The sequence below is a fragment of the Crinia signifera genome, chromosome 8, assembly GCF_055691185.1.
Source record: "Crinia signifera chromosome 8, ASM5569118v1, whole genome shotgun sequence".
In the NCBI taxonomy this organism is placed as follows: Eukaryota; Metazoa; Chordata; class Amphibia; order Anura; family Myobatrachidae; genus Crinia; species Crinia signifera.
Window position 1 is genome coordinate 65,224,070 of NC_139224.1, and position 20,727 is coordinate 65,244,796.

A 20,727-nucleotide genomic window follows, 5' to 3' on the forward strand; every position below is an offset into this window, starting at 1 on the left:
AAAAAGTTTCCAATTTAAATAGCTAGAGAATCAAAAAATTTGCCAGTAATGGGAAAAAAACTACAGCACCTGGTGTTCCCATGTGGTCTCCCACCTAAGTACTAACCAGGCCCAACACTGCTTAGCTTCCAAGATCAGACGAGATTGGGCGTATCCAATGTGGTATGGCTGTAGGTGAGATACAGGCACTTATTTGCCCTCTTCTACTTCTGTAACCAGGTATGTTAATAAAAAAGTTTCCTAACTGTATTGGCTTACTGAAAAAAATCATGTGTTGGTAATGTAAAAAGACCTACATGACATGATATAAGCAGGTGGTCTCAAATTAATCTACTAAAGAGGCTCAACACTGTTTAGCTGCCAAAAGCAGTTGGAATTAGGCCTTAACAATGTGGTAAGTTTTTAGGTGATGGCTATTGTGTCTGTTTGACCTCTTCCAAATATCTGTATCGGCAATAAAAAGAAAAAGTTTCCAATTTAAATAACTAGAGAATAAAAACAATTTGCCAGTAATGGGAAAAAACCTACAGCACCTGGTGTTCCCATATTGTCTCCCACCCAAGTACTAACCAGGCCCAACACTGCTTAGCTTCCAAGATCAGACGAGATTGGGCGTATCCAATGTGGTATGGCTGTAGGTGAGATACAGGCACTATTTTGCCCTCTTCTACTTCTATAACCAGGTAAGCTAATAAAAATGTTTCCTAACTGTTTTGGCTTACTGAAAAAAATCATGTGTTGGTAATGTAAAAAGACCTACAGGACATGATATAAGCAGGTGGTCTCAAATTAATCTACTAAAAAGGCTCAACACTGTTTAGCTGCCAAAAGCAGTTGGAATTGGGCCTTAACAATGTGGTAAGTTTTTAGGTGATGGCTATTGTGTCTGTTTGACCTCTTCCAAATATCTGTACTGGCAATAAAAAAAAGTTTCCAATTTAAATAGCTAGAGAATAAAAACAATTTGCCAGTAATGGAAAAAATCCTACAGCACCGGGTGTTCCCATGTGGTCTCCCACCCAAGTACTAACCAGGCCCAACACTGCTTAGCTTCCAAGATCAGACGAGATTGGGCGTATCCAATGTGGTATGGCTATAGGTGAAATACAAGCACTTTTTTGCCCTCTTCTACTTCAATAACGAGGTAAGCTAATAAAAAAGTTTCCTAACAGTTTTGGCTTACTGAAAAAAATCATGTGTTGGTAATGTAAAAAGACCTACAGGACATGATATAAGCAGGTGGTCTCAAATTAATCTACTAAAGAGGCTCAACACTGTTTAGCTGCCAAAAGCAGTTGGAATTGGGCCGAAACAGTGTGGTAAGTTTTTAGGTGATGGCTATTGTGTCTGTTTGACCTCTTCCAAATGTCTGTATCGGCAATAAAAAGAAAAAGTTTCCAATTTAAATAGCTAGAGAATCAAAAAATTTGCCAGTAATGGGAAAAAACCTACAGCACCTGGTGTTCCCATGTGGTCTCCCACCTAAGTACTAACCAGGCCCAACACTGCTTAGCTTCCAAGATCAGACGAGATTAGGCATATCCAATGTGGTATGGCTGTAGGCGAGATACAGGCACTTTTTTGCCCTCTTCTACTTCTATAACCAGGTAAGTTAATAAAAAAGTTTCCTAACTGTTTTGGCTTACTGGAAAAAATCATGTGTTGGTAATGTAAAAAGACCTACATGACATGATATAAGCAGGTGGTCTCAAATTAATCTACTAAAGAGGCTCAACACTGTTTAGCTGCCAAAAGCAGTTGGAATTGGGCCGAAACAGTGTGGTAAGTCTTTAGGTGATGACTATTGTGTCTGTTTGACCTCTCCCAAATGTCTGTATCGGCAATAAAAAGAAAAAGTTTCCAATTTAAATAGCTAGAGAATAAAAACAATTTGCCAGTAATCGGAAAAAACCTACAGCACCTGGTGTTCCCATATGGTCTCCCACCCAAGTACTAACCAGGCCCAACACTGCTTAGCTTCCAAGATCAGACGAGATTGGGCGTATCCAATGTGGTATGGCTGTAGGTGAGATACAGGCACTATTTTGCACTCTTCTACTTCTATAACCAGGTAAGCTAATAAAAATGTTTCCTAACTGTTTTGGCTTACTGAAAAAAATCATGTGTTGGTAATGTAAAAAGACCTACAGGACATGATATAAGCAGGTGGTCCCAAATTAATCTACTAAAAAGGCTCAACACTGTTTAGCTGCCAAAAGCAGTTGGAATTGGGCCTTAACAATGTGGTAAGTTTTTAGGTGATGGCTATTGTGTCTGTTTGACCTCTTCCAAATGTCTGTACTGGCAATAAAAAAAAGTTTCCAATTTAAATAGCTTGAGAATAAAAACAATTTGCAAGTAATGGAAAAAATCCTACAGCACCGGGTGTTCCCATGTGGTCTCCCACCCAAGTACTAACCAGGCCCAACACTGCTTAGCTTCCAATATCAGACGAGATTGGGCGTATCCAATGTGGTATGGCTGTAGGTGAAATACAAGCACTTTTTTGCCCTCTTCTACTTCTATAACCAGGTAAGCTAATAAAAAAGTTTCCTAACAGTTTTGGCTTACTGAAAAAAATCATGTGTTGGTAATGTAAAAAGACCTACAGGACATGATATAAGCAGGTGGTCTCAAATTAATCTACTAAAGAGGCTCAACACTGTTTAGCTGCCAAAAGCAGTTGGAATTGGGCCGAAACAGTGTGGTAAGTTTTTAGGTGATGGCTATTTTGTCTGTTTGACCTCTTACAAATGTCTGTATCGGCAATAAAAAGAAAAAGTTTCCAATTTAAATAGCTAGAGAATCAAAACAATTTGCCAGTAATGGGAAAAAAACCTACAGCACCTGGTGTTCCCATGTGGTCTCCCACCTAAGTACTAACCAGGCCCAACACTGCTTAGCTTCCAAGATCAGACGAGATTGGGCGTATCCAATGTGGTATGGCTGTAGGTGAAATACAAGCACTTTTTTGCCCTCTTCTACTTCTATAACGAGGTAAGCTAATAAAAAAGTTTCCTAACAGTTTTGGCTTACTGAAAAAAATCATGTGTTGGTAATGTAAAAAGACCTACAGGACATGATATAAGCAGGTGGTCTCAAATTAATCTACTAAAGAGGCTCAACACTGTTTAGCTGCCAAAAGCAGTTGGAATTGGGCCGAAACAGTGTGGTAAGTCTTTAGGTGATGACTATTGTGTCTGTTTGACCTCTCCCAAATGTCTGTATCGGCAATAAAAAGAAAAAGTTTCCAATTTAAATAGCTAGAGAATAAAAACAATTTGCCAGTAATGGGAAAAAACCTACAGCACCTGGTGTTCCCATATGGTCTCCCACCCAAGTACTAACCAGGCCCAACACTGCTTAGCTTCCAAGATCAGACGAGATTAAGCATATCCAATGTGGTATGGCTGTAGGTGAGATACAGGCACTTTTTTGCCCTCTTCTACTTCTATAACCAGGTAAGTTAATAAAAAAGTTTCCTAACTGTTTTGGCTTACTGAAAAAAATCATGTGTTGGTAATGTAAAAAGACCTACAGGACATGATATAAGCAGGTGGTCTCAAATTAATCTACTAAAAAGGCTCAACACTGTTTAGCTGCCAAAAGCAGTTGGAATTGGGCCTTAACAATGTGGTAAGTTTTTAGGTGATGGCTATTGTGTCTGTTTGACCTCTTCCAAATGTCTGTACTGGCAATAAAAAAAAGTTTCCAATTTAAATAGCTAGAGAATAAAAACAATTTGCCAGTAATGGAAAAAATCCTACAGCACCGGGTGTTCCCATGTGGTCTCCCACCCAAGTACTAACCAGGCCCAACACTGCTTAGCTTCCAAGATCAGACGAGATTGGGCGTATCCAATGTGGTATGGCTGTAGGTGAAATACAAGCACTTTTTTGCCCTCTTCTACTTCTATAACCAGGTAAGCTAATAAAAAAGTTTCCTAACAGTTTTGGCTTACTGAAAAAAATCATGTGTTGGTAATGTAAAAAGACCTACAGGACATGATATAAGCAGGTGGTCTCAAATTAATCTACTAAAGAGGCTCAACACTGTTTAGCTGCCAAAAGCAGTTGGAATTGGGCCGAAACAGTGTGGTAAGTTTTTAGGTGATGGCTATTGTGTCTGTTTGACCTCTTCCAAATGTCTGTATCGGCAATAAAAAGAAAAAGTTTCCAATTTAAATAGCTAGAGAATCAAAAAAATTGCCAGTAATGGGAAAAAACCTACAGCACCTGGTGTTCCCATGTGGTCTCCCACCTAAGTACTAACCAGGCCCAACACTGCTTAGCTTCCAAGATCAGACGAGATTGGGCGTATCCAATGTGGTATGGCTGTAGGTGAGATACAGGCACTTTTTTGCCCTCTTCTACTTCTATAACCAGGTAAGTTAATAAAAAAGTTTCCTAACTGTATTGGCTTACTGAAAAAAATCATGTGTTGGTAATGTAAAAAGACCTACATGACATGATATAAGCAGGTGGTCTCAAATTAATCTACTAAAGAGGCTCAACACTGTTTAGCTGCCAAAAGCAGTTGGAATTGGGCCGAAACAGTGTGGTAAGTCTTTAGGTGATGACTATTGTGTCTGTTTGACCTCTCCCAAATGTCTGTATCGGCAATAAAAAGAAAAAGTTTCCAATTTAAATAGCTAGAGAATAAAAACAATTTGCCAGTAATCGGAAAAAACCTACAGCACCTGGTGTTCCCATATGGTCTCCCACCCAAGTACTAACCAGGCCCAACACTGCTTAGCTTCCAAGATCAGACGAGATTGGGCGTATCCAATGTGGTATGGCTGTAGGTGAGATACAGGCACTATTTTGCCCTCTTCTACTTCTATAACCAGGTAAGCTAATAAAAATGTTTCCTAACTGTTTTGGCTTACTGAAAAAAATCATGTGTTGGTAATGTAAAAAGACCTACAGGACATGATATAAGCAGGTGGTCCCAAATTAATCTACTAAAAAGGCTCAACACTGTTTAGCTGCCAAAAGCAGTTGGAATTGGGCCTTAACAATGTGGTAAGTTTTTAGGTGATGGCTATTGTGTCTGTTTGACCTCTTCCAAATGTCTGTACTGGCAATAAAAAAAAGTTTCCAATTTAAATAGCTTGAGAATAAAAACAATTTGCAAGTAATGGAAAAAATCCTACAGCACCGGGTGTTCCCATGTGGTCTCCCACCCAAGTACTAACCAGGCCCAACACTGCTTAGCTTCCAAGATCAGACGAGATTGGGCGTATCCAATGTGGTATGGCTGTAGGTGAAATACAAGCACTTTTTTGCCCTCTTCTACTTCTATAACCAGGTAAGCTAATAAAAAAGTTTCCTAACAGTTTTGGCTTACTGAAAAAAATCATGTGTTGGTAATGTAAAAAGACCTACAGGACATGATATAAGCAGGTGGTCTCAAATTAATCTACTAAAGAGGCTCAACACTGTTTAGCTGCCAAAAGCAGTTGGAATTGGGCCGAAACAGTGTGGTAAGTTTTTAGGTGATGGCTATTTTGTCTGTTTGACCTCTTACAAATGTCTGTATCGGCAATAAAAAGAAAAAGTTTCCAATTTAAATAGCTAGAGAATCAAAACAATTTGCCAGTAATGGGAAAAAAACCTACAGCACCTGGTGTTCCCATGTGGTCTCCCACCTAAGTACTAACCAGGCCCAACACTGCTTAGCTTCCAAGATCAGACGAGATTGGGCGTATCCAATGTGGTATGGCTGTAGGTGAAATACAAGCACTTTTTTGCCCTCTTCTACTTCTATAACCAGGTAAGCTAATAAAAAAGTTTCCTAACAGTTTTGGCTTACTGAAAAAAATCATGTGTTGGTAATGTAAAAAGACCTACAGGACATGATATAAGCAGGTGGTCTCAAATTAATCTACTAAAGAGGCTCAACACTGTTTAGCTGCCAAAAGCAGTTGGAATTGGGCCGAAACAGTGTGGTAAGTTTTTAGGTGATGGCTATTGTGTCTGTTTGACCTCTTCCAAATGTCTGTATCGGCAATAAAAAGAAAAAGTTTCCAATTTAAATAGCTAGAGAATCAAAAAATTTGCCAGTAATGGGAAAAAAACTACAGCACCTGGTGTTCCCATGTGGTCTCCCACCTAAGTACTAACCAGGCCCAACACTGCTTAGCTTCCAAGATCAGACGAGATTGGGCGTATCCAATGTGGTATGGCTGTAGGTGAGATACAGGCACTTATTTGCCCTCTTCTACTTCTGTAACCAGGTATGTTAATAAAAAAGTTTCCTAACGGGGGGGCGTGGCCTGGCACGCTGGCTGAGCAGACGTGCTTCTCCGGAGCTCCTGGATAACCTAGCGTTTTTCCCCTCTAAATTATCCCTACCCGCTCCAGATTGCCTCCCCACCCTCCTACTAGCCCTCCCTACACCCCCCGCCTGACCTGGTCCGAGGTCGCAGAGCCGGGCAGCACTTTTAAGTGCTGCTGCAGGTTGCGGCCTGGTCCGGAGATAGAAGCCGGGGCCTCGAGTTCGGGGAGGAAGACGGAGCGGTGACGCGGCAGACGACGCTCCAGCACGGCCAACAGGAGACTCCTCCGTGCCCTCCGACTAGCCGACTAGCCGCCCAGCAAGCTCCCCCACCAAGTCCTCTCACCTGCTGCTGAGCTGACCGACGGATCGGAGCGCATATCTCACCCGCAGCGCGCCGGACCAAAGGAAGCAGGCGTCCAACCCCTAACACCGGGTGTCACAGAGCCTTCACGCCTCTGGTAAGTGGAGTCCGCCACTACCTGAGATTGACCCCATACGGGGAGCACCTCACGCCGCCTATCACCCTCTACCTAGCCGCGGCTGGACCCGGCCATCCCCGCAACCCCACGTGGCTCCGCCATTTTCCCCTCATCCTCACCTGGGCTTGCAGCCCCCAGCAGCTACTCCACAAGTCTTCAAAACCCCTTTTGGGGCTACCCTCACCCATCAACCACAGGGCTGAATTACTCCCTATACTACCTGCAGACCCCTCTTTCACTACCAATTGCGGGCGCACTCCTGGGACCTGTATACAGCCCACCCTGCTTCAATCTCCCCGGAGGCACTAAGCACCAATACAACACTCTGCTGAACCCTTGAACACTCATTAGCCCATATCCCAGACACAGGGATAATTTCATCTCTCAAAACACCACAAGTGCCACCAAGCTCACCCTAGGGAGCTGTGACATAGCGCACCCCAGATAGTCCCTATCTGCAGCACCCCTATTCAGGCTCTAATGTGAATTCCCACATCTTATGGCTGCCGCCCCGTGACGACTACAACTTACACTATATATGAAGTAATAACCTGCTGTAGGAACCCCCACGGTGATTAATACTATATCCTCACCAACTGCGCAATCAGTGCCTAGCTCCAATATGCCTCCAAAGAGACCCAAGGAGGTCGCCCTAACCAAAATAAGCATGTCCGCCAAGAAAACTTCCCAAGCCCCTCTCCTGCAAACAAGCCCCGTGCAGCATGCACACATCCCCATGGAGGTCCATGCGGACCATGGTCCCCCTACTGGGCTGACAGGTATAGATGCTGACTCCGACGAACCGGTCACAGTAAAGTCTCTCTGCCAGGTCTTCTCTGCATTCCAAGCAGAGATAGCCAAAGACCTAAAGATGGCCATCCGAGAGGTTAAAACCGAGCTGGTGGCGATCGGAGACAGAACGGACCACCTAGAGAAGAAAATGGAGGAGTTGGTCGCATCCCACAATGGTCTTATATCTTCTTATGACCGCCAGCAAACTGAAATCACCCAATTCAAAGCCAAGCTCGCGGACCTGGAGGACAGGTCTAGGCGGAACAACATCAAGATCAGGGGCATCCCAGAGTCAGTGACCAATGCCGAACTCGAAGGCTATGCTACGGCACTGTTCTCCAGACTTCTTCCCTCCGCTAATCCCAAAGATCTCCTCATCGACCGCATCCACCGCCTGCCGAGACCCAAAACAATCCCAGCCGACCTACCCAAAGACACCCTCCTCCGGGTCCACTTCTTCACAGTTAAAGAACAACTCTTGAAAGCAGCACGTGAAGCAAAGAGATCCGACACTTTGGGAGGCCTCCAGTTGTTCCAAGATTTCTCCCCTGCGACCCTGGCTAACAGAAGAGCCTTCGCCCCTATCACTATGGCACTGCGCGCTCACGAAATCCGATACCGTTGGGGGTTCCCCGTGAAGCTGATCATTACACACGAAGACACCACCTACAATGTGCCCACCTTAGAAGCTGGAATGAAACTCCTGCTAGAATGGGACATCTCAACTACAGGAACCCAACGGCAGAAGCGCCCCCAGCCCCTCAGCCAGGATTGGGCTGACACTTGATGCCCCCTATGCTGACACAGACATCTCCTCTCTATATCTGAACTCCCATGCCACCCTACTTCCTTACCTCCCCACAGCGGGTGGAGGTTTATGCGATAAGTATCAGTCTTTTTTATTACTTGCCAATGGTTGTAGGATGTTAGGCACTGGGACTTGGTTTATAGACGCTTACTGCATTTGGATGTTAGTCTGTTAAAAGTTTTTCTCTGTTTTCGCCCATAAGTATTATACCCCATACAAGAGTTGGGGCTTATTCGTGCCCGTTTTAGTGAGTTATACATAGTATTAGCTTACCCATTTCCTCCCAAGTTACACAGGTGGAATGTTTGTTAATTTGTTTTATGTTGCTAAGTTTCTAAGAAAAATAAAAATTAATGGAAAGTCGTTTCTGGGGCGGCGGTCTTCATCTTCCCTGCTATCCAGTGAGGCCGGGCCGCCACCCCAAAAACCCTTGGATACTACTGCATGAAAATCCTTTCTTTTCCCCTGCAGTAGTCATGCGGGTCCTAGTTGTTGGACCCTTTTGTTTTACCTTTCCCTTTATTCTGTTTCTCTTCTGTTACCTGTCTTCTCCCCCCCCCCCCCCCCCGGACAGTATTCCTTACCACCAACTCATGCCATCTACCACCCCTCCCACAGACACACCCGAAATATTTACAGCATCTTTTAAGGACATGCCATGCCTAAACTAATATCTTTAAATGTTAAGGGGCTGAACTCCCCACACAAGCGCAGGATGGCCCTGTCATATCTCCACAAACAAAAGGCAGATATAGTTGCCCTCCAAGAGACGCACTTTGCCTCCTCTAACCCACCCAAATTCAAAGACTCAAACTACCCGACAACTTACTATGCCAATGGTCCCTTCAAACGTAATGGTGTTGCCATACTTTTTAATCGCCATACTCCCTTTACCTGCCAATCCCAAACTGCTGATAAAAATGGCAGATACCTGATACTCACTGGCCTCCTAGAGGACAGACTGACGACTATAGTATCCATTTACGCCCCCAACACGAACCAGGTGGCTTTCCTCCGCAAACTCTTCACCCTTGTACGAAAAATCTCAAAAGGCTCTTTGATTCTGTTAGGTGATTTTAATTTGGCGCTTGACCCCCGGCTGGACAAATCCCGTCCCCCCCCTACCCACCATACGCATCCAGATACTCAATCGACAGCCCTACGTAACCTATTACTAGAATTCGACCTATATGACATTTGGAGAACAACCTACCCAACTGGTCGAGAATACACTTTTCATTCCCAAGTTCATAACACCTACTCTAGAATCGATTACATCCTCTGTGATAAGTGGTCCCTCCAACACTCCTCGGGAGCCGACATACTCCCTATCACCTGGTCCGACCATGCACCTGTAGTGTGGCAATGGAACTTCCTCCCCTCACAAGCCCCCCCCAGGCCCTGGCGCCTATTCCCTCACTTACTAAAAGACCCCGTAGCCAAAGACACTATATTAAAAACAATGGAAGCATATATGTCCAATAACCAGACAACTGATACCTCGGTGATCAACCACTGGTGTGCCTTTAAGGCGGTCACCAGAGGGGCAGCCATACAAGCTGGAGCCACAATGAAACGCAGAGCCGTCGCAACTCAAAAAACTTTAGAGGCCAAACTAATAGATCTTGAAAACAGGAATAAAAAATCCCCCTCTGTCCCCCTAAAGACAGAGTTAGCTTCGGTGCGTAGCCAACTCCAGAAACTACTCCTTACACGCACCCAATCAGCTTTAAACAGGATACGGCATAGATTCTATATAGCCAGCAACAGATCGGGCAGGATGTTAGCCCGAAAACTACGTGCCCAGCAGGCTAGAAACAGAATTAAATATATTATCTCTCCAAGTAAAGAGAAAGTGCATAACCCTAAAGCCATCGCCAATCAGTTTGCTGACTACTATTCTAAGCTTTATAATCTCTCCCTAGACCCCTCCACGCCACAACCTACTAATGCTACCATCGGTGATTTCTTAGACAATTTACACTTCCCTTCCCTTTCCCTTGAACAACTAGATTCCCTAAACGCCCCTTGGTCACAGGCGGAAATCCAATCAGCCATTAAATCACTCCCCCGCAATAAGGCCCCTGGGCCTGATGGCTTCATTACAGATTTTTATAAGTCCTTCAGCGACCTACTGTCCCCCTACCTAGGAGACCTTTTTAATGAGCTCTCTTCTGTGGGAAAGGCCCCCCCAGAGCTACTTGAGGCCCGAATAGTGACTATCCCGAAGCCCGGAAAAAACCCTGCGTTGTGCCAAAATTATCGCCCGATAGCCCTGCTGAACACTGATATCAAAATCTTTGCTAAATTAATGGCGTCCCGAATAAATCATTTCTTACCCTCGCTGGTCCACCCAGACCAGACGGGGTTTGTCCCTGGGCGACAGGCCCCGGACAACACTAGAAGAGTGTTCAACTTAATTGACTCATTATCCACAGGACAGGACTTGCTTCTTCTCTCACTCGATGCCGAAAAGGCATTTGATCGCCTTAATTGGCAATATATGCAAGAGGTCCTCTCACGTTTTGGCTTCAAGGACCGGATTTTGCGGTCAATTATGTCTCTATACAGTTCCCCATCGGCCCGAGTGTTCAGTAATGGCTTCCTCTCCACCCCTTTCACAATCTCCAATGGCACAAGGCAGGGTTGCCCCCTTTCGCCCCTGATATTTGTCCTCTCCATTGAACCATTGGCTATGTCCATCCGCGATAATCCCAATATCCCGGGTCTCCGAGTGGGCTCCACTAACCATAAGCTGAGCCTATTCGCAGATGATGTGCTACTTTTTGTGACAGACCCTCCCAATACGCTCCCGCACATCCACGCGACACTATCCTCCTATAGCGCTGCCTCTTATTACAAGCTCAACACATCCAAGACTGACGCCCTCCCGATTAACCTAACAGATTCCCTCCCCTCACTGAAATCCACATATAACTACAATTGGCAGCCCGATTCTATAAAATACTTAGGCATACACATTCCCCCAAATATGAAAACTGTATTTGAGGTTAATTTGTCTCCCCTCCTCACTTCCCTTGCGTCTCTCTCCAGATCATGGTTAGCATTCGAAATCTCATGGATGGGTAGGATGGCGGCATTTAAGATGTCACTCCTGCCCAAGCTTATGTACCTGTTCCGCACCATCCCTTATATATTCCCAAAAAAGTCGTTGCAAATAGCCACTACTATCCTAACAAAATATGTATGGTCAACAAAACCCCCAGCTATGGCCCGCTCCAAAATGTCCCTCCCGAAAGCATTTGGAGGACTCGACCTCCCTGATCTATCCCTCTACCAGACAGCTTGTCTCTTGGCCCCATCTAAACACTATTTTGAAAGTCCCTCTCCCAGAGCCTGGGTGGATATCGAACAATCTCATTGCCCACACATCCTTCTCTCGGACTTACTAAAAATTCCAAAACATATTAGACCCCCCCTCCCAGCTCTACTCCCGACGACAGCTGCTACCCTACATGTGTGGGACCAACTACTTTCCACTATCCGGGCCCCTCCTGCCCTTATCACCACTCTCCCTATCACTACAGCGGCAAAACTTGTACCCAATCTCAACCTGAATCTCTGGAAACGCAACGGGATCAAAACCCTAGGAGATGTGTTAAACGCCAACACAGTCCTCCCCTTCGCTTCCCTACAAGAAATGTACTCCCTCCCCTCTCACGAGTCCTACCATTACCTGCAGTTGGCCCACTGGTGGAACTCACACTGTGCCAAACACTCCCCCCCAGAAGCTCTTCACCAGACGGTCCTCTCCCGCCCCTCCATGACGAGATCCACAGGCGATATTTCCTTCTGGTATAGGACCCTGATAACTCCCCCTGAGTTTGCCAAGACAGCAGCCCATAAGAAATGGGAGATAGACCTAGGCACCCAGCTCTCCGCCCCCCAGTGGAGTAAGATCTTCCTATCCTCATACACAATGTCCCGCTGCCTCAACCACTCGGAGATGCATATAAAACTGATTAATCGTCTCTACCTGACCCCCGACCGACTACATACCTTTTGGCCAACTTGCTCTAATATGTGCTGGCGCCAATGTGGGAATGTGGGTAATATATTCCATATTTTTTGGTCTTGTCCCAAACTTAAGGAGTACTGGAGAGAGGTGTTTGGTTTGATATCCACAGTAATCCAGATAACCCTCCTGCCTGACCCACTTCTAGCCTTACTCCACGTATACCCCCAGGAACTCCCGGCAGGGAAAACATATGTCCTCGGACACATTCTTATCGCGGCACGTGCAAATCTTGCCCAACAGTGGAAGCAACCCTCCCCACCCTCCTTTTTCCAGGTTATTTTAAAAACTAACCACCACTACCTCATGGAGACCGGTCACCAACCCCACTCGACTAATCCCCCCCCACCCCACCCTAGATGGGCCCCTTGGCACATCTACATAACAAAAGGTGCGGGGACCAGGTTTTTCCCCCTTGACCCCTCTGGGCAGTCATCTACGTTCAGTTTGAATGAAACCCCGGACCCGGACTCCCCCCCACCTTAAGTATTAGATAACAGCACGACTAAGCCAATAGATCCGGGATTGTTTGAGGATGTTTATCTCAACCTACTGTATTGTCTTATTTGATTTGCTAGTGTATTAGTTATTTAATATATAGCCCGCTCTGCATAGCGGTGTGCTTATGTTTTGTTATGCTTTATTTTTTTGTTTTGTCTACCTTATTTACAATATTGTATTGTCCCCAATCCGGAATGCTGTCCCCCCCTCCCCCCCCCCAAGTACCCTCCCTTTTTTCTTCTGTACCCCATATAAAACTCTGTGTTAATAAAAATTTATTGATGGAAAAAAAAAAAAAAAAAGTTTCCTAACTGTATTGGCTTACTGAAAAAAATCATGTGTTGGTAATGTAAAAAGACCTACATGACATGATATAAGCAGGTGGTCTCAAATTAATCTACTAAAGAGGCTCAACACTGTTTAGCTGCCAAAAGCAGTTGGAATTGGGCCTTAACAATGTGGTAAGTTTTTAGGTGATGGCTATTGTGTCTGTTTGACCTCTTCCAAATATCTGTATCGGCAATAAAAAGAAAAAGTTTCCAATTTAAATAACTAGAGAATAAAAACAATTTGCCAGTAATGGGAAAAAACCTACAGCACCTGGTGTTCCCATATTGTCTCCCACCCAAGTACTAACCAGGCCCAACACTGCTTAGCTTCCAAGATCAGACGAGATTGGGCGTATCCAATGTGGTATGGCTGTAGGTGAGATACAGGCACTATTTTGCCCTCTTCTACTTCTATAACCAGGTAAGCTAATAAAAATGTTTCCTAACTGTTTTGGCTTACTGAAAAAAATCATGTGTTGGTAATGTAAAAAGACCTACAGGACATGATATAAGCAGGTGGTCTCAAATTAATCTACTAAAAAGGCTCAACACTGTTTAGCTGCCAAAAGCAGTTGGAATTGGGCCTTAACAATGTGGTAAGTTTTTAGGTGATGGCTATTGTGTCTGTTTGACCTCTTCCAAATATCTGTACTGGCAATAAAAAAAAGTTTCCAATTTAAATAGCTAGAGAATAAAAACAATTTGCCAGTAATGGAAAAAATCCTACAGCACCGGGTGTTTCCATGTGGTCTCCCACCCAAGTACTAACCAGGCCCAACACTGTTTAGCTTCCAAGATCAGACGAGATTGGGCGTATCCAATGTGGTATGGCTATAGGTGAAATACAAGCACTTTTTTGCCCTCTTCTACTTCAATAACGAGGTAAGCTAATAAAAAAGTTTCCTAACAGTTTTGGCTTACTGAAAAAAATCATGTGTTGGTAATGTAAAAAGACCTACAGGACATGATATAAGCAGGTGGTCTCAAATTAATCTACTAAAGAGGCTCAACACTGTTTAGCTGCCAAAAGCAGTTGGAATTGGGCCGAAACAGTGTGGTAAGTTTTTAGGTGATGGCTATTGTGTCTGTTTGACCTCTTCCAAATGTCTGTATCGGCAATAAAAAGAAAAAGTTTCCAATTTAAATAGCTAGAGAATCAAAAAATTTGCCAGTAATGGGAAAAAACCTACAGCACCTGGTGTTCCCATGTGGTCTCCCACCTAAGTACTAACCAGGCCCAACACTGCTTAGCTTCCAAGATCAGACGAGATTAGGCATATCCAATGTGGTATGGCTGTAGGCGAGATACAGGCACTTTTTTGCCCTCTTCTACTTCTATAACCAGGTAAGTTAATAAAAAAGTTTCCTAACTGTTTTGGCTTACTGGAAAAAATCATGTGTTGGTAATGTAAAAAGACCTACATGACATGATATAAGCAGGTGGTCTCAAATTAATCTACTAAAGAGGCTCAACACTGTTTAGCTGCCAAAAGCAGTTGGAATTGGGCCGAAACAGTGTGGTAAGTCTTTAGGTGATGACTATTGTGTCTGTTTGACCTCTCCCAAATGTCTGTATCGGCAATAAAAAGAAAAAGTTTCCAATTTAAATAGCTAGAGAATAAAAACAATTTGCCAGTAATGGGAAAAAACCTACAGCACCTGGTGTTCCCATATGGTCTCCCACCCAAGTACTAACCAGGCCCAACACTGCTTAGCTTCCAAGATCAGACAAGATTGGGCGTATCCAATGTGGTATGGCTGAAGGTGAGATACAGGCACTATTTTGCCCTCTTCTACTTCTATAACCAGGTAAGTTAATAAAAATGTTTCCTAACTGTTTTGGCTTACTGAAAAAAATCATGTGTTGGTAATGTAAAAAGACCTACAGGACATGATATAAGCAGGTGGTCTCAAATTAATCTACTAAAGAGGCTCAACACTGTTTAGCTGCCAAAAGCAGTTGGAATTGGGCCTAAACAGTGTGGTAAGTTTTTAGGTGATGGCTATTGTGTCTGTTTGACCTCTTCCAAATGTCTGTACTGGCAATAAAAAAAAGTTTCCAATTTAAATAGCTAGAGAATAAAAACAATTTGCCAGTAATGGAAAAATCCTACAGCACCGGGTGTTCCCATGTGGTCTCCCACCCAAGTACTAACCAGGCCCAACACTGCTTAGCTTCCAAGATCAGACGAGATTGGGCGTATCCAATGTGGTATGGCTATAGGTGAAATACTAGCACTTTTTTGCCCTCTTCTACTTCTATAACCAGGTAAGCTAATTAAAAAGTTTCCTAACAGTTTTGGCTTACTGAATAAAATCATGTGTTGGTAATGTAAAAAGACCTACAGGACATGATATAAGCAGGTGGTCTCAAATTAATCTACTAAAGAGGCTCAACACTGTTTAGCTGCCAAAAGCAGTTGGAATTGGGCCGAAACAGTGTGGTAAGTTTTTAGGTGATGGCTATTGTGTTTGTTTGACCTCTTCCAAATGTCTGTATCGGCAATAAAAAGAAAAAGTTTCCAATTTAAATAGCTAGAGAATCAAAACAATTTGCCAGTAATGGGAAAAAACCTACAGCACCTGGTGTTCCCATGTGGTCTCCCACCTAAGTACTAACCAGGCCCAACACTGCTTAGCTTCCAAGATCAGACGAGATTGGGCGTATCCAATGTGGTATGGCTGTAGGTGAGATACAGGCACTTTTTTGCCCTCTTCTACTTCTATAACCAGGTAAGTTAATAAAAAAGTTTCCTAACTGTATTGGCTTACTGAAAAAAATCATGTGTTGGTAATGTAAAAAGACCTACATGACATGATATAAGCAGGTGGTCTCAAATTAATCTACTAAAGAGGCTCAACACTGTTTAGCTGCCAAAAGCAGTTGGAATTGGGCCGAAACAGTGTGGTAAGTCTTTAGGTGATGACTATTGTGTCTGTTTGACCTCTCCCAAATGTCTGTATCGGCAATAAAAAGAAAAAGTTTCCAATTTAAATAGCTAGAGAATAAAAACAATTTGCCAGTAATGGGAAAAAACCTACAGCACCTGGTGTTCCCATATGGTCTCCCACCCAAGTACTAACCAGGCCCAACATTGCTTAGCTTCCAAGATCAGATGAGATTAGGCATATCCAATGTGGTATGGCTGTAGGTGAGATACAGGCACTTTTTTGCCCTCTTCTACTTCTATAACCAGGTAAGTTAATAAAAAAGTTTCCTAACTGTTTTGGCTTACTGAAAAAAATCATGTGTTGGTAATGTAAAAAGACCTACATGACATCTTATAAGCAGGTGGTCTCAAATTAATCTACTAAAGAGGCTCAACACTGTTTAGCTGCCAAAAGCAGTTGGAATTGGGCCGAAACAGTGTGGTAAGTCTTTAGGTGATGACTATTGTGTCTGTTTGACCTCTCCCAAATGTCTGTATCGGCAATAAAAAGAAAAAGTTTCCAATTTAAATAGCTAGAGAATAAAAACAATTTGCCAGTAATGGGAAAAAACCTACAGCACCTGGTGTTCCCATATGGTCTCCCACCCAAGTACTAACCAGGCCCAACACTGCTTAGCTTCCAAGATCAGACGAGATTGGGCGTATCCAATGTGGTATGGCTGTAGGTGAGATACAGGCACTATTTTGCCCTCTTCTACTTCTATAACCAGGTAAGCTAATAAAAAAGTTTCCTAACAGTTTTGGCTTACTGAAAAAAATCATGTGTTGGTAATGTAAAAAGACCTACAGGACATAATATAAGCAGGTGGTCTCAAATTAATCTACTAAAGAGGCTCAACACTGTTTAGCTGCCAAAAGCAGTTGGAATTGGGCCGAAACAGTGTGGTAAGTTTTTAGGTGATGGCTATTGTGTCTGTTTGACCTCTTCCAAATGTCTGTATCGGCAATAAAAAGAAAAAGTTTCCAATTTAAATAGCTAGAGAATCAAAAAAATTGCCAGTAATGGGAAAAAACCTACAGCACCTGGTGTTCCCATGTGGTCTCCCACCTAAGTACTAACCAGGCCCAACACTGCTTAGCTTCCAAGATCAGACGAGATTGGGCGTATCCAATGTGGTATGGCTGTAGGTGAGATACAGGCACTTTTTTGCCCTCTTCTACTTCTATAACCAGGTAAGTTAATAAAAAAGTTTCCTAACTGTATTGGCTTACTGAAAAAAATCATGTGTTGGTAATGTAAAAAGACCTACATGACATGATATAAGCAGGTGGTCTCAAATTAATCTACTAAAGAGGCTCAACACTGTTTAGCTGCCAAAAGCAGTTGGAATTGGGCCGAAACAGTGTGGTAAGTCTTTAGGTGATGACTATTGTGTCTGTTTGACCTCTCCCAAATGTCTGTATCGGCAATAAAAAGAAAAAGTTTCCAATTTAAATAGCTAGAGAATAAAAACAATTTGCCAGTAATCGGAAAAAACCTACAGCACCTGGTGTTCCCATATGGTCTCCCACCCAAGTACTAACCAGGCCCAACACTGCTTAGCTTCCAAGATCAGACGAGATTGGGCGTATCCAATGTGGTATGGCTGTAGGTGAGATACAGGCACTATTTTGCCCTCTTCTACTTCTATAACCAGGTAAGCTAATAAAAATGTTTCCTAACTGTTTTGGCTTACTGAAAAAAATCATGTGTTGGTAATGTAAAAAGACCTACAGGACATGATATAAGCAGGTGGTCCCAAATTAATCTACTAAAAAGGCTCAACACTGTTTAGCTGCCAAAAGCAGTTGGAATTGGGCCTCAACAATGTGGTAAGTTTTTAGGTGATGGCTATTGTGTCTGTTTGACCTCTTCCAAATGTCTGTACTGGCAATAAAAAAAAGTTTCCAATTTAAATAGCTTGAGAATAAAAACAATTTGCAAGTAATGGAAAAAATCCTACAGCACCGGGTGTTCCCATGTGGTCTCCCACCCAAGTACTAACCAGGCCCAACACTGCTTAGCTTCCAAGATCAGACGAGATTGGGCGTATCCAATGTGGTATGGCTGTAGGTGAAATACAAGCACTTTTTTGCCCTCTTCTACTTCTATAACCAGGTAAGCTAATAAAAAAGTTTCCTAACAGTTTTGGCTTACTGAAAAAAATCATGTGTTGGTAATGTAAAAAGACCTACAGGACATGATATAAGCAGGTGGTCTCAAATTAATCTACTAAAGAGGCTCAACACTGTTTAGCTGCCAAAAGCAGTTGGAATTGGGCCGAAACAGTGTGGTAAGTTTTTAGGTGATGGCTATTTTGTCTGTTTGACCTCTTACAAATGTCTGTATCGGCAATAAAAAGAAAAAGTTTCCAATTTAAATAGCTAGAGAATCAAAACAATTTGCCAGTAATGGGAAAAAAACCTACAGCACCTGGTGTTCCCATGTGGTCTCCCACCTAAGTACTAACCAGGCCCAACACTGCTTAGCTTCCAAGATCAGACGAGATTGGGCGTATCCAATGTGGTATGGCTGTAGGTGAAATACAAGCACTTTTTTGCCCTCTTCTACTTCTATAACCAGGTAAGCTAATAAAAAAGTTTCCTAACAGTTTTGGCTTACTGAAAAAAATCATGTGTTGGTAATGTAAAAAGACCTACAGGACATGATATAAGCAGGTGGTCTCAAATTAATCTACTAAAGAGGCTCAACACTGTTTAGCTGCCAAAAGCAGTTGGAATTGGGCCGAAACAGTGTGGTAAGTTTTTAGGTGATGGCTATTGTGTCTGTTTGACCTCTTCCAAATGTCTGTATCGGCAATAAAAAGAAAAAGTTTCCAATTTAAATAGCTAGAGAATCAAAAAATTTGCCAGTAATGGGAAAAAAAACTACAGCACCTGGTGTTCCCATGTGGTCTCCCACCTAAGTACTAACCAGGCCCAACACTGCTTAGCTTCCAAGATCAGACGAGATTGGGCGTATCCAATGTGGTATGGCTGTAGGTGAGATACAGGCACTTATTTGCCCTCTTCTACTTCTGTAACCAGGTATGTTAATAAAAAAGTTTCCTAACTGTATTGGCTTACTGAAAAAAATCATGTGTTGGTAATGTAAAAAGACCTACATGACATGATATAAGCAGGTGGTCTCAAATTAATCTACTAAAGAGGCTCAACACTGTTTAGCTGCCAAAAGCAGTTGGAATTAGGCCTTAACAATGTGGTAAGTTTTTAGGTGATGGCTATTGTGTCTGTTTGACCTCTTCCAAATATCTGTATCGGCAATAAAAAGAAAAAGTTTCCAATTTAAATAACTAGAGAATAAAAACAATTTGCCAGTAATGGGAAAAAACCTACAGCACCTGGTGTTCCCATATTGTCTCCCACCCAAGTACTAACCAGGCCCAACACTGCTTAGCTTCCAAGATCAGACGAGATTGGGCGTATCCAATGTGGTATGGCTGTAGGTGAGATACAGGCACTATTTTGCCCTCTTCTACTTCTATAACCAGGTAAGCTAATAAAAATGTTTCCTAACTGTTTTGGCTTACTGAAAAAAATCATGTGTTGGTAATGTAAAAAGACCTACAGGACATGATATAAGCAGGTGGTCTCAAATTAATCTACTAAAAAGGCTCAACACTGTTTAGCTGCCAAAAGCAGTTGGAATTGGGCCTTAACAATGTGGTAAGTTTTTAGGTGATGGCTATTGTGTCTGTTTGACCTCTTCCAAATATCTGTACTGGCAATAAAAAAAAGTTTCCAATTTAAATAGCTAGAGAATAAAAACAATTTGCCAGTAATGGAAAAAATCCTACAGCACCGGGTGTTCCCATGTGGTCTCCCACCCAAGTACTAACCAGGCCCAACACTGCTTAGCTTCCAAGATCAGACGAGATTGGGCGTATCCAATGTGGTATGGCTATAGGTGAAATACAAGCACTTTTTTGCCCTCTTCTACTTCAATAACGAGGTAAGCTAATAAAAAAGTTTCCTAACAGTTTTGGCTTACTGAAAAAAATCATGTGTTGGTAATGTAAAAAGACCTACAGGACATGATATAAGCAGGTGGTCTCAAATTAATCTACTAAAGAGGCTCAACACTGTTTAGCTGCCAAAAGCAGTTGGAATTGGGCCGAAACAGTGTGGTAAGTTTTTAGGTGATGGCTATTGTGTCTGTTTGACCTCTTCCAAATGTCTGTATCGGCAATAAAAAGAAAAAGTTTCCAATTTAAATAGCTAGAGAATCAAAAAATTTGCCAGTAATGGGAAAAAACCTACAGCACCTGGTGTTCCCATGTGGTCTCCCACCTAAGTACTAACCAGGCCCAACACTGCTTAGCTTCCAAGATCAGACGAGATTAGGCATATCCAATGTGGTATGGCTGTAGGCGAGATACAGGCACTTTTTTGCCCTCTTCTACTTCTATAACCAGGTAAGTTAATAAAAAAGTTTCCTAACTGTTTTGGCTTACTGGAAAAAATCATGTGTTGGTAATGTAAAAAGACCTACATGACATGATATAAGCAGGTGGTCTCAAATTAATCTACTAAAGAGGCTCAACACTGT

General features: G+C 42.9%; 30 non-coding genes across 30 annotated transcripts; all 30 read right to left on the bottom strand.

Moving 5' to 3' along the window:
• Nucleotides 1–57: 57 nt before the first annotated feature.
• On the bottom strand, nt 58–176 carry LOC146031602 (5S ribosomal RNA). The gene has a single exon (XR_014457065.1). It is a non-coding gene; the product is annotated as a 5S ribosomal RNA (ribosomal RNA).
• Nucleotides 177–521: 345 nt separating this feature from the next.
• Nucleotides 522–640, bottom strand: LOC146033678 (5S ribosomal RNA). Its single transcript, XR_014459087.1, has one exon. It is a non-coding gene; the product is annotated as a 5S ribosomal RNA (ribosomal RNA).
• Nucleotides 641–982: 342 nt separating this feature from the next.
• On the bottom strand, nt 983–1,101 carry LOC146032620 (5S ribosomal RNA). The gene has a single exon (XR_014458047.1). It is a non-coding gene; the product is annotated as a 5S ribosomal RNA (ribosomal RNA).
• A 344-nt stretch (nt 1,102–1,445) lies between these two features.
• On the bottom strand, nt 1,446–1,564 carry LOC146033471 (5S ribosomal RNA). The gene has a single exon (XR_014458880.1). It is a non-coding gene; the product is annotated as a 5S ribosomal RNA (ribosomal RNA).
• Nucleotides 1,565–1,909: 345 nt separating this feature from the next.
• Nucleotides 1,910–2,028, bottom strand: LOC146030693 (5S ribosomal RNA). The gene has a single exon (XR_014456184.1). It is a non-coding gene; the product is annotated as a 5S ribosomal RNA (ribosomal RNA).
• A 342-nt stretch (nt 2,029–2,370) lies between these two features.
• LOC146033850 (5S ribosomal RNA) lies at nt 2,371–2,489 on the bottom strand. The gene has a single exon (XR_014459258.1). It is a non-coding gene; the product is annotated as a 5S ribosomal RNA (ribosomal RNA).
• Nucleotides 2,490–2,835: 346 nt separating this feature from the next.
• On the bottom strand, nt 2,836–2,954 carry LOC146030611 (5S ribosomal RNA). The gene has a single exon (XR_014456101.1). It is a non-coding gene; the product is annotated as a 5S ribosomal RNA (ribosomal RNA).
• A 345-nt stretch (nt 2,955–3,299) lies between these two features.
• Nucleotides 3,300–3,418, bottom strand: LOC146033750 (5S ribosomal RNA). The gene has a single exon (XR_014459158.1). It is a non-coding gene; the product is annotated as a 5S ribosomal RNA (ribosomal RNA).
• Nucleotides 3,419–3,760: 342 nt separating this feature from the next.
• Nucleotides 3,761–3,879, bottom strand: LOC146031819 (5S ribosomal RNA). Its single transcript, XR_014457272.1, has one exon. It is a non-coding gene; the product is annotated as a 5S ribosomal RNA (ribosomal RNA).
• Nucleotides 3,880–4,223: 344 nt separating this feature from the next.
• On the bottom strand, nt 4,224–4,342 carry LOC146030614 (5S ribosomal RNA). The gene has a single exon (XR_014456103.1). It is a non-coding gene; the product is annotated as a 5S ribosomal RNA (ribosomal RNA).
• Nucleotides 4,343–4,687: 345 nt separating this feature from the next.
• LOC146030694 (5S ribosomal RNA) lies at nt 4,688–4,806 on the bottom strand. Its single transcript, XR_014456185.1, has one exon. It is a non-coding gene; the product is annotated as a 5S ribosomal RNA (ribosomal RNA).
• A 342-nt stretch (nt 4,807–5,148) lies between these two features.
• On the bottom strand, nt 5,149–5,267 carry LOC146031821 (5S ribosomal RNA). The gene has a single exon (XR_014457273.1). It is a non-coding gene; the product is annotated as a 5S ribosomal RNA (ribosomal RNA).
• Nucleotides 5,268–5,613: 346 nt separating this feature from the next.
• Nucleotides 5,614–5,732, bottom strand: LOC146030615 (5S ribosomal RNA). Its single transcript, XR_014456104.1, has one exon. It is a non-coding gene; the product is annotated as a 5S ribosomal RNA (ribosomal RNA).
• Nucleotides 5,733–6,076: 344 nt separating this feature from the next.
• On the bottom strand, nt 6,077–6,195 carry LOC146031603 (5S ribosomal RNA). The gene has a single exon (XR_014457066.1). It is a non-coding gene; the product is annotated as a 5S ribosomal RNA (ribosomal RNA).
• A 7,291-nt stretch (nt 6,196–13,486) lies between these two features.
• LOC146033679 (5S ribosomal RNA) lies at nt 13,487–13,605 on the bottom strand. Its single transcript, XR_014459088.1, has one exon. It is a non-coding gene; the product is annotated as a 5S ribosomal RNA (ribosomal RNA).
• A 342-nt stretch (nt 13,606–13,947) lies between these two features.
• LOC146034880 (5S ribosomal RNA) lies at nt 13,948–14,066 on the bottom strand. Its single transcript, XR_014460284.1, has one exon. It is a non-coding gene; the product is annotated as a 5S ribosomal RNA (ribosomal RNA).
• A 344-nt stretch (nt 14,067–14,410) lies between these two features.
• On the bottom strand, nt 14,411–14,529 carry LOC146033472 (5S ribosomal RNA). The gene has a single exon (XR_014458881.1). It is a non-coding gene; the product is annotated as a 5S ribosomal RNA (ribosomal RNA).
• Nucleotides 14,530–14,874: 345 nt separating this feature from the next.
• Nucleotides 14,875–14,993, bottom strand: LOC146033875 (5S ribosomal RNA). Its single transcript, XR_014459283.1, has one exon. It is a non-coding gene; the product is annotated as a 5S ribosomal RNA (ribosomal RNA).
• Nucleotides 14,994–15,334: 341 nt separating this feature from the next.
• LOC146032621 (5S ribosomal RNA) lies at nt 15,335–15,453 on the bottom strand. Its single transcript, XR_014458048.1, has one exon. It is a non-coding gene; the product is annotated as a 5S ribosomal RNA (ribosomal RNA).
• A 345-nt stretch (nt 15,454–15,798) lies between these two features.
• Nucleotides 15,799–15,917, bottom strand: LOC146030616 (5S ribosomal RNA). Its single transcript, XR_014456105.1, has one exon. It is a non-coding gene; the product is annotated as a 5S ribosomal RNA (ribosomal RNA).
• Nucleotides 15,918–16,262: 345 nt separating this feature from the next.
• On the bottom strand, nt 16,263–16,381 carry LOC146031397 (5S ribosomal RNA). The gene has a single exon (XR_014456864.1). It is a non-coding gene; the product is annotated as a 5S ribosomal RNA (ribosomal RNA).
• A 345-nt stretch (nt 16,382–16,726) lies between these two features.
• Nucleotides 16,727–16,845, bottom strand: LOC146030695 (5S ribosomal RNA). The gene has a single exon (XR_014456186.1). It is a non-coding gene; the product is annotated as a 5S ribosomal RNA (ribosomal RNA).
• A 344-nt stretch (nt 16,846–17,189) lies between these two features.
• Nucleotides 17,190–17,308, bottom strand: LOC146030617 (5S ribosomal RNA). Its single transcript, XR_014456106.1, has one exon. It is a non-coding gene; the product is annotated as a 5S ribosomal RNA (ribosomal RNA).
• Nucleotides 17,309–17,653: 345 nt separating this feature from the next.
• On the bottom strand, nt 17,654–17,772 carry LOC146030697 (5S ribosomal RNA). Its single transcript, XR_014456188.1, has one exon. It is a non-coding gene; the product is annotated as a 5S ribosomal RNA (ribosomal RNA).
• Nucleotides 17,773–18,114: 342 nt separating this feature from the next.
• Nucleotides 18,115–18,233, bottom strand: LOC146031822 (5S ribosomal RNA). Its single transcript, XR_014457274.1, has one exon. It is a non-coding gene; the product is annotated as a 5S ribosomal RNA (ribosomal RNA).
• Nucleotides 18,234–18,579: 346 nt separating this feature from the next.
• On the bottom strand, nt 18,580–18,698 carry LOC146030618 (5S ribosomal RNA). Its single transcript, XR_014456107.1, has one exon. It is a non-coding gene; the product is annotated as a 5S ribosomal RNA (ribosomal RNA).
• Nucleotides 18,699–19,043: 345 nt separating this feature from the next.
• Nucleotides 19,044–19,162, bottom strand: LOC146031604 (5S ribosomal RNA). The gene has a single exon (XR_014457067.1). It is a non-coding gene; the product is annotated as a 5S ribosomal RNA (ribosomal RNA).
• Nucleotides 19,163–19,507: 345 nt separating this feature from the next.
• Nucleotides 19,508–19,626, bottom strand: LOC146033680 (5S ribosomal RNA). The gene has a single exon (XR_014459089.1). It is a non-coding gene; the product is annotated as a 5S ribosomal RNA (ribosomal RNA).
• A 342-nt stretch (nt 19,627–19,968) lies between these two features.
• LOC146032622 (5S ribosomal RNA) lies at nt 19,969–20,087 on the bottom strand. Its single transcript, XR_014458049.1, has one exon. It is a non-coding gene; the product is annotated as a 5S ribosomal RNA (ribosomal RNA).
• A 344-nt stretch (nt 20,088–20,431) lies between these two features.
• LOC146033474 (5S ribosomal RNA) lies at nt 20,432–20,550 on the bottom strand. Its single transcript, XR_014458882.1, has one exon. It is a non-coding gene; the product is annotated as a 5S ribosomal RNA (ribosomal RNA).
• Nucleotides 20,551–20,727: the final 177 nt, after the last annotated feature.